The sequence below is a fragment of the Dendropsophus ebraccatus genome, chromosome 5, assembly GCF_027789765.1.
Source record: "Dendropsophus ebraccatus isolate aDenEbr1 chromosome 5, aDenEbr1.pat, whole genome shotgun sequence".
NCBI lineage: Eukaryota > Metazoa > Chordata > Amphibia > Anura > Hylidae > Dendropsophus > Dendropsophus ebraccatus.
In genome coordinates, this window is record NC_091458.1 from 68826146 (window position 1) to 68845536 (window position 19391).

The 19391-nt window shown below is 41.2% G+C and overlaps 1 protein-coding gene across 3 annotated transcripts in view; it reads left to right on the plus strand.

The window, feature by feature from the left end:
- The window catches only part of ENOX1 (ecto-NOX disulfide-thiol exchanger 1), a 454877-nt gene that overhangs the window by 29134 nt on the left and 406352 nt on the right, over window positions 1-19391 (plus strand). The gene's annotated exons all lie outside the window — the stretch shown is intronic.

Here is a 19391-nt window from a genome sequence, read left to right on the forward strand (position 1 = left end):
ATTTACTGCTGCGATACGCAGCAAACTCGCAGCAAAATCGCAGCAGATTAGATCTAAATAACTGAACACAGCATCAAATCTGTACCAACAAATCTGCTGCGTATTTGTTGCATATCTGCTGCATATACGGTGTGTGGGTTTATACCCTTAAACACATTTTATAAAAAAATTGTAAAATTAAAGTTAAATAAATTGGCTATTCTAATTGTACTGACTTATGGTGCGTTTACACGAAACGATAATTGGCCCGATCGTACGATTAACGATGTCGGAGTAACGATTTTTTTTTTCATAACAATCAGCGTTTAGCCGGTACGATATATCGTACGGAAAAATCGTTTTGCGATCGCGTGCCCGCAACCCGGCCCGCCCGCCGCCCGGCCCCCCGCTGATCCGCAGCCCCCTGCGCCGTCTCGATCACCACCCCTGCCGCTCTCATCGCCGCCGCTCTGGTCGCCCCCACCCCTCCGCCGCTCTGATCGCCACCCGCCGCTTCGGTCGCCCCCGCCGCTCCGGTCGCCACCCCCCCACCGCTCCGATTGCCCCCGCCGGCCCACGGTCATACGTTACCTGCTCCGCGCAGGAGGTCTTCAGACATCCCCGGCTCCGCTCTTCAGTGCACTGATTGGCTGAAGAGGGGAGCCGGGAATTTCAAACAGCTCCTTTTCAGCCAATCAGTGCTGAAGAGGAGCCGTTTGAAATTCCCGGCTCCCCTCTTCAGCCAATTAGTGCACTGAAGAGCGGAGCCGGGGATGTCTGAAGACCTGCTGTGCGGAGCAGGTAACGTATGACCGTGGGCCGGGGGGCGACCGGGGGCGATGAGAGCGGCGGGGGTGGCGATCGAGCCGGCGCAGGGGGCGGGCAGGGCTGCGGCCGGCCGGACTATCACGTGACGACTGTTCACACGGAACGATCAGCAAATTTTTTGCGGACGACGATTTGATGACATGTTGAAAGATCAAAACGAACAATGTTATCGCGCAAATTCGCACGATAATCGTTACGTGTAAACACACCATTACAATACAGAGTACAATGAATATAGAGTACATGTCAGTTTTACAATACCAAACCCCCTCCCCCCAAAAAAACAGCAATATCACCCCAGTTACCTCACCTCTGTATGGTATGAGATGGAAACCTTGATTGTGAGATGCAACCTGTTTGTTATAGATGATTTTTTAACTGTTGCTCGTTTTCCTTTCCTGTAACAACATTATGTTAAAAGAAAAAATATAGAAATAAGATACTACCCCGAAATGAGATTTTATTTTATTTTTTTATTTTATTTTCACCTCACAATTTTTTTCGGTTTTACAGCATACTTTATGGAAAAATGAATTGTGTCATTACAAAGTACAGTTGGTGTTGCAAAAAAAACCCCCTCATATAGGTATTTGCATTTTTTTCAAGTTGGGTACAAGAAATTTAACCCAATGCAAGTTAAGCTGTGTATTCAACAAACACATGACCAAAAACTGTATCAGACCTGTGTGTTGCTAATGGCCTATAGTTTTTATCTGCAACTATACCACAACAACTTCTGTACTGTGACAACCCACTGTTAGGGGATGGCCATAGGCTATAGATTTTCTACAGCGACTCCAAAGTGACAAATCCACATCTAATTGGGTGGATTTTATATTTTTCCACAGCAACATCTGCAGATTTATGGCAGACTTTGACTTACCCATTGAAAATCTACCAGAAATCTTCAGTGTATCTAACACAATCGATGTTTCAGTTTTTAAAGCAGCACTGCAGATCAATTTCCAGTCATTTTATATATTTTTTTTATTTTTATAGTGTTTGGTTTTAAATCTCATCCACTTTGCTAGCACTGTTAAGGATCTGGATGTTTTGCATATACAGTAGATTCTGTGCAGAATATCCACTCCATTTCTACCACATGCTGCTGTTCTCCTACTCTTATACATCCCTCCTCTTGGCACAGTGTCATTATGTGTCAGTGGCTTTGCATTACTGATCTGTGCAAAAAAACTATAGGTGTGCATTGCTTACAGAAGCGGCAAAATGGATGACCTTTCCAAAATCTCATCCACTCACTGCAGAAACAAATTGGAACAGAAATTGACCATGGTGCATATTTAAAATTTGCCAGATACACTATACACCATTGCAGATTACCCCCTTTGGTTTTGATAGATAAGTACTAAAATATTAAAAGTGAAATTTTAGTTAACCATATGTATACATTGGGGATGAATGGTTGAAAATGAGATTACTTTGATCTTTGTGGTCCTTGTGGAGTCTGGAACCGTTCTTGAATTCAACTCAAAAACTGAATGAACAGAAACCCCTATAATGGTAAACTGAGATGGCAGCCGTTTTCATTGAATGTTGATTTGTAGTCTTGTTGTCATTAAGATCATGTAAGTGGAAATCTGCGGCTTGTTCTGAGTCAGCTTTCTATATTTCATTTCTGTCACTACATTTTCTCTTATAGTGAATACCTTCTAGAAGGTAGCACCCTTTACCTCTAATGACAGAGTACATCAATTCAGTCCGTGACCTTTCCACAAGGCTCCCTGATTTCTTCAGAACCGAGCAATTGGAAATTAGATGAATTGTTAGCACGCCAATACCCCGCTGTGCTCTCCTAGCTATGCCAATGACCTGTTCGGCAATTTGAAACATAATTGAATTGCTGTGAAAAATTTTGTAAACATTTCTTTTCCTTTGTGTCGAGTGCTTTCCTGCGCTGAAAAGATGTTGAAAATATAAGTGCTGGTCTCCACAACACAATGCTCAGCGTGGCTCCAAGATGTGATCCTGACACTTGGTACATGGACGTGATCCAAGATACTTAGAAGGAACAGCCATTCTGCATCATGTTTACTTCTTTTCAAAGCTCTGAGAAGTTTGACTTATTTACGTCCTTGAAATTGTGGGAAAATAATTACATAGCTACAAATGGGGAATGTAATTATTTTCAGTCTTCTTATAGAGGTGTAACATAGAGGTATGACTTCTGTGGTCAGTAGTGTCTTTCAGCATAGTGGGAATGTCATCATGGATATTTCTTGGCTCTCTTATGCTGGTTATAGATATATACTTTCCCATGTTACTGAATTCTCCTTTTGATGTAGCAGTTGTTCTAAAACATTCCTATCAATGTGTAGGAGGACATTCATATTGATATAATAAGATAATCTTAAGTATTTTCTCCACAATGGACTTGTACTTTGTTTCCTTTCTGTGAATCTAGTCAAATTGTAATGACTGTAGAAATGTTTCAAGTAGATGAACCAGATCTCTAGTGCATTGACATAATTTGGTACACAGAAAATGTAAGAGACTAGGGTGATCATCTTGTTAAGAATTTATCTTACCACGCCCTGGTGACTTTTTCAGCAGTGCAAGGTGATTGGCCACATATATAATATATTTGTCAGCGCCCCCGGGAACAAAGACACACAGGACAAGTGGGCCCTATAGCTAAGACCCCCCCCCACTCTCCCTACCTACTTGCAGTGCAGGTCCTAAACAACCAGTCCGCAACTGGGCGACGATCCCTGCACTCAAATAAGTGTGAACACAGACAAGACACAGGACAGACAAACAAGGTACAATGACAGCAGACAAGGCAAAGTCACAAAGACACACAGAAGGACAGGACCAAGAAAGCAGCAAGGAACAGAGGACCAAACGAACGGAGGACGAAAGCCAGAGATGCAACCAGATAACAGTGAAGCCAAAGCCAGAACAGTGGAGCCAAAGCAAGAGATGAAGCAAAAAGAACTGAGCACTAAGCAAGGTAAACTGAGGACTAAGAAGAACACTGAACCAAAAGACAAAGAAGCTAATAAACAAGCAAGGGATCAGGAAACAATATCACAAAGGCAGGATCTAGCAGAACAGACAAGCTGCAAAACTATCAAGAGCCCTGAGTGAAGGGAGGGAGAAGCTTATAAGGGAACAGAAGTCCTGGACTCCAAGCGGATAGGTGGAGCAGGAGAAACACACAAGAAATCCAGAGGTGAAGAGACCTGTCAATCACACCACAGCAGACACAATTAGTGAACAGACCACAACAAGGAAAGTGCATGGAAAACTGAGAAAACATGGACTGGATAACAAAAGACACAAGCAGAGAACATAACAAAACCAGGCACGGACTTAATGCCAAAAGCGCAATCTTTGGCGCAGCGGTCGGATCTTCACCGCAGAGGGTGGCACTGATGCCTTTTCAGGCACGATCATGACAATATTATAATTATAGATACACCAGTCAGACCATTGCTTTTAGAGTAGAGTGGTGGCCAGTAACCTAGACAATATGCCGTCGACATCGAGAAGGAAAGAGCAGCATATTGGGAGAAAGAGCCAGGTTTGCTCAATGAATGTATCTGTACAAATATTTAACTTGATGAATCCTACAAGATATATATTAGTTGAAATACTCCTGTTTGGCACGAGCTGCAAGTTTAAAAGTTATTTTTTAGCACAATAACTGCATCACCTGCCGAACGGACCGCAGGACAGATCTTGGATTAAAAGCAGCTATCTGGAGGTACAAGTGTTTTTTTTTGTTTTTTTTGGGGGGGGGGGGGGGTTCAGATTGTGGGTACAGAGTCGCTTTAATGTGTGTGCACTAATGACCATTTAAACAAAAACAAATGACCAATTCTTACTTTTTCTGAGCAGTAAAAACACTACTTACTTTAAAATATATACACTGTTTAATATATTAATATCGGTTATTCCATAATGATTGGCAAACTTTGGCCACATTGGTTGACTGGCCTCAGCTTGATGTAGGTAAACAGAATGATAGATTAGATTAGTGGATTGATAGGTGACATTGATCTTTCTACTTTATCAGTCTATCAATCAGATTATATTACATGACATGTTGATGAATATTTTTGGTTACTCGGCAGTCATTGACCACTATGTAGGATTGATTTTAGCTGTTTGGGTATATTTGTGTCTGAGTGAGAGCATATTTCATATTTTTTAGATTATGACACATAATTCATACTCTTCTGTAGAGATTCATTGACAATTAACTGCTTTGTGTCTTATTGTAAATCCAACTATAGAAAGAAAATTAGTAACTTAGAAAAATTATACCCTGTAATAGTCATGTAGTGATTCCAAAGGGAGATACAAGTGCAACTTGTACAGCCTAATCTATATACTGTGCAGTGAATCCTCTGTTTTTGAACACCATCCAAAATTGTTATAAAAAGTGGTCTTCTATGTAGCTGGCCAATTAGCCAGTATTCATTATATATGGTGGAGCTGAAAAACCCCATCCTACAGGTTGGCCTTCTGGAAAGGTTTTGCTGTATTCTGCTCTATACAATGTCCATTGTTTAGAGGAGATGCAGTATACTTTTCTCTGACATCCCTTTAGGCATTGTCAGTTATCTGGGGTATCTTTATTTTTTCATTTGTACTTTACCAAAGTTGACAATTGTCAATGGCCATAGATATAGCTTCATGAGGAATGCATATCTGCTGTCCCTTATCCATCTGCTGTCCCTTATCTTAGAGCAACCAATCGGATTGAGTGGTTGATGGCAACACTGTGTAATACTGGTTTCCTTTTAATAGATAAAATTGACAGCTTTTTGACAACAAAAATCCAATTTCTGTGGTCATGATTCAGTCTTAGGCCAAATTCTGACTTTGTTTCTTTTTCTAGCTAACACCACCTTTAAATGTTCACTGTTGTTTGGAACAATCTCTCTTTATGAGATAGTTTGTGATTTCTAACATATTTTTGTAAATCACATCAGTTAACAAAATTTAGTTACTATGGAAAAAAGCACATTTTTTGGCCACTAGGTGTCTCACTTCTCTCCATTGTACTGGTTACTGCCTCTTGTTTGGTTAATTCCATCTCAGGTAACAGACAACGACATGCGGTAAGTGTGGGGGTGGGGCTTAACTACTGGTATGCGGAGGGGAGAGGAAGTCTGAGCTGTGTTCATACAAGCTGTAAACCTATTTGCCTCCTTCATAAGATCTACATTGTCCATGAAGGATAAATCAAGGCTTCCCTTTTATCTCAACAACAGTCCAGTATTTCTAAAAATCAGTATAAAAAAACACACTCTACCAAAATAGACTTTTGGAATTTATAAAGTGGAATTTTACTTGAGCTGGAGGAATCAAGTTTTTTTTCTTGCCATTGATACCCCGGAATCCAGGGGCTCTATTCCCCGTGCTCTATCTTTCTACGTGATCCAAGAAAGCATGAATATTAACTGGGAGCTGACCACAGTTACTGCTTCTTTATATCTTGTATAGCTTAGATGTATGCAGCATCACTGCTGGTTGATGGTAAAACGTCATAATAACACAAGATTAATGTTATGTGCTATACATTTACATTACATTTACCATCCGAGAATACTTTCTATTTTTGCTGACATATATCATTAAATTTGTGCAAAAAAAAAAACCCCCAAAAAACCCACAGGAGCTGGGTGTTAAGTAAGAAACTAGTGGTCCCCTCCCTTTAAATTGCATAACCTTTTATAGTAGGACCGCGGTAACCTTCAGCGTCTTGATATTACAGCCTTTCATGTGCACACTGCAATTTATCCTCCAATCTCTTTCCCTATAAAGCAGTAAATGACATACAATGCCTTCCTTTCATCTTCAAAGCCGGATCCACTTATATGCTCTTCCCTACACATCAACTATGATATTTTTCTACAGGCCTATGCATTATGACCCCTTCACATCTCGGCGTCTTTTCTAAAAGATTCATGCAGGAAAATAGCCTGAATATACAGTGTAGCCACCTTGGGGGATTGCTTATGTTACAGCTCAGACAATGATAAAAAGAACATATGTAAATTACAGAGTTGCCTTAAATAGCGACATAATCATTTTGTCATATTGGTGAAGCCGGTGCTCCAGATGTGTTTGACCTTTTATTGTATAGGTTATTAGATGTATACATTAATAAGGGATGCTTAATAACCTTTTTATTACAAACCTTGGTAAGCATTCACTTGGGAAATTACAGTAGACATAATATTCCTTTACAGTAAAGCCTACTATAATAAAGCACAGAGCTGCAAGCTCTATATTACATTTCTCAGCTGACGTAGAACCCAATGGAAGTTTGTCAGACATATCGACTGTATTTTATGAGGTTCTCCATAACACAGACTACAGCAGAACCCTATGTGTAAGGAGGGCTTCATGCTGGCAGTCCACTCTGCTAGTTCTGCATCATACAGACTACAGCTGTTACAGAGCCTTTTTTGAAGGGTAAAGCTATGTTCACACACTGTACAGTATTTAGAAACTCAAAAATATGCTTAAAAGCAATGCAACACTTGAATTTCAAGCATTCTTTATAGCTTTTTGGAACTCAGTTATGCATATTTTTCCATTTAGGGAGCCTTTTTTATTGTGCGATTTACAGGTTGCAGGATCTTAACTACAATTTTCAAGTGTGTTGGCATGTGTCAAATGGGCTTATTACATAAAAGTAAGTGCATGAGGGTGTTTTTGGATGTACAAAATAAAACAAGAAAAAACTGTTAAATGGGCAGTGTTTTCCCATGAGTTTAATGTACTTTACTAGGAAAAACCTAAAATAGTTTTACTCCTCGAAATACACCTTAAGGACTATACTTAAGGGTCCTTTAACACAGAACTCATATCTGACATATTATCTGCCAAAGATTTGAAGCCAAAGCCAGGAATGTATTTGAAAAGAGGTGAAATCGCAGTCTTTCCTTTTGTGTTTATAGTGTTTCTGGCTTTGGCTTCAAATATTTGGCAGATAATCTTTCTGTGTTAATGGACCCTTAGAGAGAATATTATCTGTAGTATCCACATCCTGAAAAAAAAAAAAAAAATGACTACACATGTGAACCTAACCCAGGGCTGGATTCACACTTAGCATTTTAGTCAGAATTTTGATCTAAAACCAGGAGTTTGATCCAAATCACGAACTGCAAATCATAGTTTTTCTCTGTACATGTTTCAGCAGTTAGGACTAGGGATGGTCCGAACCCTCCGAAGCTCGGGTTTGTATGAACCCGAACGCTCGGCATTAGATTCCCGCTGTCTGCCCGCTCCGTGGAGCGGGCGGATACAGCGGGAGGACCGCCTGGAAAACTGGGATACAGCCTATGGCTATGGCTGTATCCCAGTTTTCCAGGCGGTCCGCCCGCTGCACGGAGCGAGCAGACATCGGGAATGATTACCAAGAGTTCGGGTTTGTATGAACCCGAACTGAACTCAGTTCGGACCATCCCTAGTTAGGACTAAAAACCCTAACAAAAATACTACATGTACGACCTACCTTAACTGGTTTTCTGGGACTTTTATGTGTTTAGCCTATGCTAAGGAAAAATTATTAATGTCTAGTGGGTTGCTGACACCTGACACACCTGCTGACCGGCTGTTCAGCAAAGCTGCCGCTCCAGCATATGCACAGTTAATAGGGGCCAGAGGAAGGCAGCTCTGTTCATTTTGTACTGGCTGTGCTGGGTTACTGCAGCTTGGCTCACATTTAAGTAAATAAGAGCTGCGCTGCAGTACCCCATGACAGCCACTAGACAATGAATGGAGCTTTCTGCTTCCAGACTCTGTTTATTGTGTATACTGTATATATCTAGAGCCACAGCTCTGTCAAACAGCTGATCCCACTAGAGCTCAATCTCCCTTTCAATACTGGTTATACATCTAGATATACAGCCCAGCATTCAATTAGATTTCCCTACAGCCTGGCTGCACTGGTGACTCATTTTTAGGCTACCCCTAAATCCTTCTCTTCTGAAGTCTTCACCAACACAAAACTGCCAATATGATACTTGGATAGGGAACTTTCTTTTTGTATAGGTTATTTTACAGCTGTCATTTCGGTTACAGTAGCATTTCACATCTGTTGCAGAAAGAGTACAGAAGAACATTTTCTATAACACTCTACAGTATCTTAATCGCAGTGCCAAACACTCTTCCTATAGCAGCTCTGTCCAAATTTTTCTATGACAGTGCCATACACAGTAACTCCCACGTGTAACTTTTCTCTTAACATGAAAACAGGATATATTGTGAATGGTATTTCAGAAGATGAATGCCACCTGCCTACAGTGTGTAAATGCAGCTCTAGGTGTTGACATCTTAGATTTCTGGTGTTGCTCAAGGAGGGAGGGGGGTGTAACATGATTCCGTAAGAAAAAAAAATTGTACCATGTCAGTTTGAGGGTGCAGACCATAATGCTGGATCTTTATCTCCTGTATATTATTTAGCTTATTACTATATTTTAGATAGACTATATGATTGTATGTAAGAAAGACAAGACTTTTAGTCCGAATACCATTTCTCTCTTCTCTTAGTTTCTGCAGAAAGTACAATGATTATAAGTGAGAGCTTCCTGTTGTTTTTGCTGCTTTCACAAGGAATAACTCTGGTACACTTGGGACCATCATATTTATAGCTGTAAACAGCATTAGCAGACATTTTATCCTATGTTTTAAAGGGTATGACGCCACAGTGCTTTTTGTGGCATATTAAAGTATGGCTTAATCCACATACCACAGACTTGGAAGGCAGCGTGTATTTATTATTAATACCGTCATTTGGTGCTCCAGTAACTCTAAAAGTCCAGTGTATCCATGTATGCTAGTAACCCTTAGCTCTGAAGAATAAGCTTGAATGCACATGGAGTTATGGATGGGGTTGTGTATAAACAGTGCATGGCTTCAACAACAGGTGCAATAGGAAATATAATATTATAGTTTATATTAACAAACATCTCAAACTACCATAAGGAATTTCTATTAAGAAAACAGCTGCCTCTCTCCCTGAAATGCTATGAACCATGCCCTTTGCACTGTTAAAATCTCCAATAGACATAAAAGAAGGGTTTTTTTTCTACTTTATTGCTTTTTATTTTCTTGATTAATCAGTCTGGCTTCATATTCATTCTCTAGTTTGCATGCTTCTACTGCAAAATGATATAGTGCTGCTTTATATACCGTATTTTTCGCTTTATAAGACGCACTTTTTTTCCTCCCAAAGTGGGAGGAAAAACCAAGTGCGTCCTATAAAGCGAAGACGGCTCCCAAGCAGTGCTGAGCACCGCAAGGAAGCCGTCCCGCCCGCCCCCTGTATTGCCGCTCACTATGCATATGCATAGTGAGCGGCCCTGAGTGATCCTCTCCGCCCGCCCAGCCCGCCCCTTCTATCGCCGGTCAGCTGAGCCGATCAGAAGCCCGGGAAAGTGCAATGAGCAGCACTTTCCTGGGCTCCTGATCGGCTAAGCGGCGATGGAGGAGGCGGGCTGGGCGGGCGGAGGGGATCGCTGTCCTACTCACCTGTCCGCCAGCACCAGCAGCTCCTCTCCTGACACTCGGGTCTCCCGTCATCCTCCGGCACAGGCAGCGGGGTACAGAGACGCTGCCTGTGTCCCGGAAGTGTTCTGCAGTGGCTGCAGGACACTTCTGGCACAGGCAGTCTCTCTGTACCCCACTGCCTGTGCCGGAGGATGATGGGAGACCCGAGTGTCGGGAGAGGAGCTGCTGGTGTCGGCGGACAGGTGAGTAACCTGTTTGTTGTTTTTCTGGTCGCAGGGGGCATTGGCTACTGTATGGCGGCATTGGCTACTATGGGGGCACTGTATGGGGACATTGGCTACTGTATGGGGGCATTTGCTACTATGGGGGGCACTGGCTACAATGGGGGCACTGTATGGGGGCATTGGCTATTATGGGGGCACTGTATGGGGGCATTGGCTACTGTATGGGGGCATTGGCTACTATGGGGGGCACTGGCTACAATGGGGGCACATTATGCGTTACTTAAGATGTTGTCAAGTGTTTTGTAAAATAAATAAAAAATGCAAACCCCCCCCCCCCCCTTTTAAAAAAAAAAAAAAAAGGAAAAATCCCTAACTGTTTCAAAGCTTGCTTGAGTAACTGATAACATTCCAGTTCAAAGACCGGAAACCTGAACTGACCTATCTTGACCCGCAACTACTGGCACGGTTTCAACGCATCAGTTCAGGTAACAACTATGTAGCCCAGAGCAGAAGAGAGATTTGTGTTGCTTCTGCGTTTAACTCACAGAGGATTGCCTAAATATACCAGCTAGCCCATCAACTGTATGAGCCAGACTAGGTCAAGACAGTATTCTACCTCTGAATAATAAGAAATTCTCCACAGTAAATTAAGATCTTGAAAGTTATAATTTTTTTTCTTCAAATTTTATAAATTTATAGTTTATTTAGTTATTATACAGATTTTAGTAACTAAAAGGACAGTGGCAAGGATGATAATGTCAATATATAGTCCTGTCCAGAATGATCAGGAATTTTTATAATTTAGTCTTTGTACATCATTACAATGGATTTCAAAGTCCTCTATATGTGATGGAATTTTTACAACTCTTTTTTTTTTTTTTTTAATCTTATATGAACCTTTTAGTAATCACTGTCACTTTATTATTATTATTATTATTATTATTAACCCCTTAAGGACAGAGCCAATTTTGATTTTTGCGTTTTTGTTTTTTCCTACTTGTGTTTAAAAGGCCATGGCATTTACATTTTTCCACCTAAAACCCACATGAGCCCTTATTTTTTGCATCACTAATTGTACCTTGTAGTGATAGGCTGAATTTTTTCATAAAGTACACTGCGAAACCAGAAAAAAAATAAATGTGTGGTGAAATTGAAAAAAACAAACGCATTTTGTTTATTTGGGGGGTATTTGTTTTTACGCCATTCGCCCTGGGGTAAAACGGACTTGTTATATATGTTACGATTACAACGATATATAACATGTATAACTTTTCTTTTATCTTATGGCCTGTAATAAATTCAAACCATTGTTCACAAATATATGCCACTTAAAATCGCTCCATTCCCATACTTATAACGCTTTTATCCTTTGGTCTATGGGGCAGAGTGAGGTGTCATTTTTTTGCGCCATGATGTGTTCTCTCTATCGGTACCTTTTATTGCGCATATGCAACTTTTTGATTGCTTTTTATTACAATTTTTCTGGATTTGATGCGACCAAAAATGCACAATTTTTCACTTTGGGATTTTTTTGCGCTTACGCCATTTACCGTGCGAGATCAGGAATGTGATTAATAGTTTGGACGATTACGCATGCGGCGATAGCAAACATGTTTATTTATTTATTTTTATTTATAACCTGGGAAAAGGGGGGTGATTCAGACTTTTATTAGGGGAGGGGGCTTTATTTTTTTTTTTAACACATATACTAGAAGCCCCCCTGGGGGACTTCTAGTATATATACTTTGATCTCTCTTTGAGATCTTTGCTGTATACTTATACAGAAAAGATCAATAAGATCGGCACTCGTTTGCTTTCGGCTGCCGCAGCCGAAAACGAACGAGTGCCGAGCCCGGGTCGGCGCCATCTTGGAGCAGACCCCGGCAGGTAATAGATACGGAGATCACTCCTCTGGGACAACGTCCCGGTGGAGCGATCTCCGCCACTAGACACCAGGAAAGCACTGGATCCGGTAATCGGATGCAGCTGTCAACTTTGACAGCTGCATCTGATTACCTTATTAGCGGGCACGGCGATCGGACCGTGCCCGCTAATCGCCGCGGTCCCGGGCTACTGGCGGCACCCGGGATCCCGGCGGTTTAGAGTGGGGTCGCCGCGCGGCGTAAATATACGCCCTTTGTCGTTAAGGAGTTAAAGTACCTTTGAGTTCACAGACTGAAAAGTAATTGGACAAGTGCCAAATAAGCATGACACATTAGGATATAAATGGTCTGAATGGTTAAATTTGCTTTTGGTAGATTTTGATGGGTACCCCACACACCTTTTTATTCTTCTGTCAGCTGTTAGTGTAAAGTGTTTGGTGCTCTCCCAAGACTCCACTGACAGATGATGTAAGTGAAGATAGGGGTCAGACGTGATGAAAAATTACTGTCCAACCCCTTTGTTTTCAGAGATATGAGTCGCCAGAACTGTTTCACTGTAGCTTACTACACGAACATTCAGCTTAATTGAACATTCTTGTATATAAGGAGAATACAGAGAGATCTTTCAGCTGCAGAATCGTTTGGCCGACAGTTATTGAAGATATATGGCCTCCTTTAGGCTATTTGCAAATTTGGGCCTTACTTTGGTCAGTATTTTTAGACAAAACCAGGATACAATGGAAAGATTTGCGCCTGTTGCTGTGTTTTGGACCCACTCTTGCTTTTGGTTAAAATACTGATGAAAATGAAGTACTGTGTGTGCATATAGCCTTCATATATGTCCCAGAGAGGTGTCAATGCATGCAATGGAGGCCAACCAAAGGCTGAAAGCAACAAATCTAGCTGAGATAGCAGAAAAAATGTAGGAATTGTCAAATGAAAGCATAGACAGGGCTGCACAAATGATTGCTGGATTGTTTATGCTGCCCCTAAATTTCATCATTGTCGCCTGTACATCCTCAATTTACACAGGATAATGTGCAGCCAACTAAAGATTATTTTTAGGCCTGTATAAACAATCCAATCAGCCAGTGAATGTGTGTTTTCTCATTCGTCAGCTGATCGTTCTGCCACTGAAATCAGGAACAAGATGAAACCAAGATTGACATATACTGTATAAAAAGAATGTGAAGAGCACAATATGGAGAAGATCAAGAAGAGCTCATGATCTGAGGCGTACCACATTATTTGTTACACATGGTGAAAGCAGTGTTATCATATAGGTTTGTGAGGCTGCCATTAAAATAGGATCGCTGGTAAGGATGAGACTGTAAAAAATAGGATGAATTGTTAAGTGTATAGATCTATCCCTCCTACACAGACTCAATTGAATGCTTCAAAAATGATAGGACAGGACTTCATAGTATAGATGGATAAAATATGCCACAAAAGCAACATAAGTATTTTCAGTGTTTTATGGACAAGTGTGCTCACTGTATACTTTATCCAACCAAGCAGCGCTGTGAGACTTGGAACATGTAATGGCTCACTCATTGCCAGTCAGTAGCTGCTGTGGCATCAGGGGCAGTTCCATGTCATGAACCCCACTGTGGGACCAATCTTGTTCAGAATGGTGGCCACAGTTAATACAATACTTTTTGCTGAGCCCCTTTAAACGAAACCTTAAAGCAACTCTGTATCCACCAACCCACCCCCCACCAAACCGCTGGTACCATCCATTTGTCGAGAGTAAACCCTTACCGGTTGTGTCTTTTTAAATGTGCCTGGTGCCTTAGAGCAAAAAATAACCTTTTAATTTGTACCAGGGGAGTCAAACTGGTGTGGTCTAGGCCATGGGTCTCCAAACTGCGGCCCTCCAGCTGTTGCGAAACCACTACTCCCATCATGCCTGGACAGCTAAAGCTTTGGATTTGGCTGTCCAGGCATGGTGGGAAATGCAGTTTTGCAACAGCTGGAGGGCCGCAGTTTGGAGACCCATGCTCTAGAGCAGTGCTACTCAAACTGTGAGGCAGGCCTCACCAGTGAGGCGCCCCCTAGTTGTTGGTGAGGCCCAGCTGGGAAGTCAGTTTTTACAAAAGTAACTATCTGCACAGTCCTCCAAAATCTCCATTTTAGTAACATTATTTATTTCATACTTGCTTTATTACTATACAGAGCTTGGGAGACAAATGAAAGCTAGTGCTAGCGTTATTTTCAGGTTTTAAATGGACTTTCACCACAGATAGTGAGGCCCAGCACCCTCTTGGTCAGTCTGGTGAGGCCCAGGCATTGCCTTGGACTGTTGGGTGAGGCTCCAGTAGAAATTGTTTGAGAAGCTCTGCTCTAGAGCTTCTAATCCCCAGGTCTGTGACACCTCTCCCTTCCTCCTCACCCTTCCCATCATTAGGAATGCCCTGAGACAGGATTTCTATTCATCATTTGTCTAAACTGCACCTGTGCTGTAGTGACGAGACAAGCAATGAATAGAAATCCTGCCTGGGGGCATTACTAATGATAAGGAGGAAGAAAGAAGAGTTGTCGCAGACCTGGTACACAGATGCTCTAGGCCACACCTGTTTTACCTGCCTGCTGAAGATTAAAAGATCATTTTTGTTGCTCTAATCAAGGCACTAGGCACATTTTAAAAGACACGACCGGTAAGGATTTACTCTGATCAAACGGATGGTACCAGCGGTTTGGTGGATACAGTCACTTTAAAATATTGAAAAGCTTTGTGTCGCATCCATTGTGCATGACAATTTCATGGCTGTCTAAATGTTTCTAGACCCAGCAGTATAGGTGATCTGGTCTTGCCATACATGTGATGATTGTTAGGACATGTCCTGTGGTGATAAACCAATTGTTATGGTATACCCTTTGTAGCTCTGAACATTTTGGTTGGAGCTCTTCAGTGTTCCTTGAATCCAACTTTGTATGATTGTGCTTTGTCATGAGTTTCTTAATAGCTTAAATCGTATATTGGAACATTTGTAAGGCCAGGATGATTCTGTGAGTGATGTGCAGCTGCTGTTCATCTCCGGCTTGTCTTTTATCAGTTCTATATATTGAGGGTAGAGTGGCAGCGCACACTGGAGGAATTGCATGATTCAGCAGAGCTGTGACGTGAACAAGAGCATTTCATACAGTACAGTATACAGTATCGCTGCCACTCAGCTCAGCTGGGATTGTCTGTTAAAGGAAATTTAAAAGTGGTTGGATGTATAGTACAGAGTTTTTCACTGCTTTGGTCTATTGCTTAGTTCACTATACAGTATTTTATTTGGACCCATGCTTGTAATTACTAGGCACGCATTATGTAATTCATATGCTCTAACCAGCTTCGCCTTCTAAATGTTGCCTTTAGTTTTTGTCATACTGTAGGTCTTTTTATTATTTTTTTTAAATAAAGCATACCAATTGGTTGCAATGGGCCATGTATCCATGACACTTTGCCTCTGGTGTGTTTTACTTGTTAGTTTCACCAACTGTGAATGACAGTGCATCCGCTTCCTAATCACATACTACATTAGCGATGGCCAAGGTTTTATACAATGTTGCACTTATGTTCTAGCTAAGGCATTTTTTGTCTGATTTTTATTTTTCTAATTGCCTCAATTGAAAAAAGAAATAATTAAAACAGCATATAAATTACCTTTTTTTGTACTTTGTTGTATGTGTAGTTTGCACAGAACAGAAGCCACTATATGAAACTCTTTAAAATGGTTTAAAAGACTGGGGGGAGATTTATGGCGCTGCCCATAGGAACCAATCGCAGCTCAACTTTCCAAATGAATATGAGATGGCTGAGGTCTGGTTGGTTGTTATGAGCACAAGAAATCACCCACGGTCCTAAATCTAATAAATGCACAGTTCCCACCCGGAAATGCATTATTGTCTTTATAAAGTGATTCTCTGCTTTATAAGAAGCCTTTTTGTTTTCTATCACTCCTCGATGCTTGCACCCAAGCTCGCCTCCTTCCCCTCCCTCTTCGTCCATTCTATATACAGAACCAATCACATATAATAGTGCTGTTTTTTCATTGCTGCAATCTTTTTGACAGCAGCCAAAAGCATGGCTTATTGCATAGTGAATTACAACACATGCTATTACCTGAGCTTGACATTAATAGTGTTCAGCAAATGACCAAGCTGTATTCAGTTCAGCAGCAGGTACTTCTCTGTTGTGTTGCATGAAAGGTTAAGTATAACTTTGTGAAAGCAAAGAAAAATGGTGATTAGAATGTATACAGACCAGTTTCTCACAAGCACTTCCATCTGTGATACTTTACCTGTGATCACTATAAAGTATTTATGTACAGTCTAGAAGATACACGCTAGGTATGACATACAACCCAGGGATCCCATGTCATTACACAAAAACACAGAAAAATGCAACAGCTCACCGCAACAGCGAGATACAGACCCACCATAGACATGAAAATAATTAAAAGCAGCCCCCCCAACTGCCCAAAAAATTCCCACAAAAATAATGAGTCTCTTGGTTACTATTTGCAAACAGCGTAAACTGCCTCACCACGATAAGGTGGACTCATATCGAGGCAGACCCTACACTGTATGTACACTATGGCCTCTCCATGGCGTATAACACGCCTATGCTCTGGGCATGCAAGATCCGTCTAATACCTGCAAAAATAATTGCACCACCTGGGTGAGACAGGTGGAGTGCACGACCAAATAGAGGCAGCCACTCCCCCAACTGGAACACAGAAAAAAAAGGAAAAAAATTGGTCAGCTCTCCTAGAACACTGTTCACACTAGGCAGGAGCACGTTGCCATGGCTGAAATTGCAAAGTTCTAGGAGAGCTGACCAATTTTTTTCCTTTTTTTTCTGTATCCCATGTCATTAGCCAAGGTTCCTGCATGTCTTAAGATTGGGGACCTTCCTGAATTATTTCACATAGGCCACTCTTCCATTTCTTTATGTAAACTGTACAGACCTTGCATTGTGTCCTACCAAAATAGGAAGAAACAAAGGATCACATTTTAGTCATATCTTGTTTTTTACAGCCAAAAGTAGCCTGAAGGTGGCCATATACTTTAAAGGGGTTTTCCGACTAGCCTTCTTCCAACTTACTTTTTGGCTTTAAAGTTCCTATGATACTATTGGTAAAATTACGATTATTGAAAGTTACCTACCCTTTTGGTGCTGCAGAAACCAGTCACATGAAGTCCGGAGCACTGTTCTAGTTCTCCACTATATCAGGTGCCATCCATCACTTGACCCAATGTACGTCATTTTACTGTCGTCTTCCCGGCTAGTGCTTCCACAGTCTTGACACTGGTCTGCAGCCTCATTCTTTTATGTCTGCCTGCCCATAGACATGCACTGTTATGAGACAAAGATGCGGAACAATTGAGCCTTACTTGTGTCACATTGAATACCCGTCCACAGCCCTCTGTGTAACAGTGCATGCTGTTGTGGTACTGCGGTTTTCTAAAAATAACGTAAAATGGTACCATGTGCAAATCGCAAAGTTACAGTGAAAACACAATAGTCTTAAGGGTACAGCACCTGATATTTATTGTGAGGGAACCTGGGTGCCGATGGGATGAGCTGGGTGGGAATGTCAGCTGCTAGGAGGAGTGGGAGAGATCAGACCAGGCTGCAAGAGAACTACTGGCACAAGGGTTTCTGCAGATTGTGACGTGGAAATGAAAGAAATCACCAAAAATCACAGTATCAAGATCAAGCTAATAAAACATCTTTATTTATGCATATCCACATTTTGTAGTGCTCTTGTTACTGGTTCATATACCAGATAACTGGGAGAGTACTCAGTGGGCCAACAACTAATACTCCCCCTTCCCCTTTAAGGTGAGTGTGCTTGTGTTTTCAGTAGAGAGAGCGATATAAGTGGTTGCTAGACACCTCAAGAAGAGGCTTTTCTCCTGTAACAACAAAGCCTTTCAACATGCCTGTTCTGTAAAGGCTTAGTAAAAAGGTTGTGGCAAGGTGATAAAAATGTTGGATAAAGAAAGCCATCACATCAAACAAGCATTCTGACCTTCAAGCATATTTTACTGAACAGGAGGAGCTAAGTTGATATATAGGTTTGTGGGGATGAATTTTATATAACTTGTAATCTAATTTAATTGAACTTCAACCTTTTGTAGGATTAGGAGTCCAGCAGGCGGTCCTACTCTGTGACTGGCAGCTACTTCTACATACACACCCATACAAGGAAGGCTGTCAGTCATTGAGAAGGACTGCCTGCTGGACTCCTCAACTCCATATGGGCAGAGGTTTGAAATTAAGGAATTATTGGCTACACTGAACTATATATCAATCTGCTTAGCTTCTTCTGCTCTATAACATGATGCCAGTAGATTGTACCGCATTTCATATTGACAGATTATCTTTAATTCTAGCACACTGAAAAACAGAACCACAACCTGTTAATCAAAATCATTGAGCATTTTTCTGTTTGGAAGTTGATGAGAATTATTGAGCAAAATGGATGTCTGCACATGTGTCATCCTTGTGGAGGAGATTCTGGTTTTGCTAGTAATCCCTAATCTTGTTTCAAGGCTTGGCATGGAGAGCTACCTTAAATAAATGGCATTAGAGAGAGAATGTTCTTAATTCTGGAGGAGAGCTTAATTGTATATCTTTTTCCCCCCAGTCCTAATGTTTTTCCTACACCAGCTGGTGGTCTCTACAAGAAGGAACACTACCCGTCATACTTCTGCACACAGATAAAAACAGTTTTTACAGGACGATGACCAGTAATTCATGGCACTGTGGTTTCCTCCTCTGAACAACAAGGACTGTGTTGCTTCATTGATTACTTGGGCACAGAAATCTTCATATGGTTGTTGCAAAGAATACAGTGTGTAAAACATTGAGAATAACGATTACAAAACAAAAAACCTGATATTATGCAGTAATGTAGATTGAAAAGTGACAAAAATATCAGTTGCACTCAATCTTCTGAGACCTAGCTGTTTGGTGCAGGGGATTTTT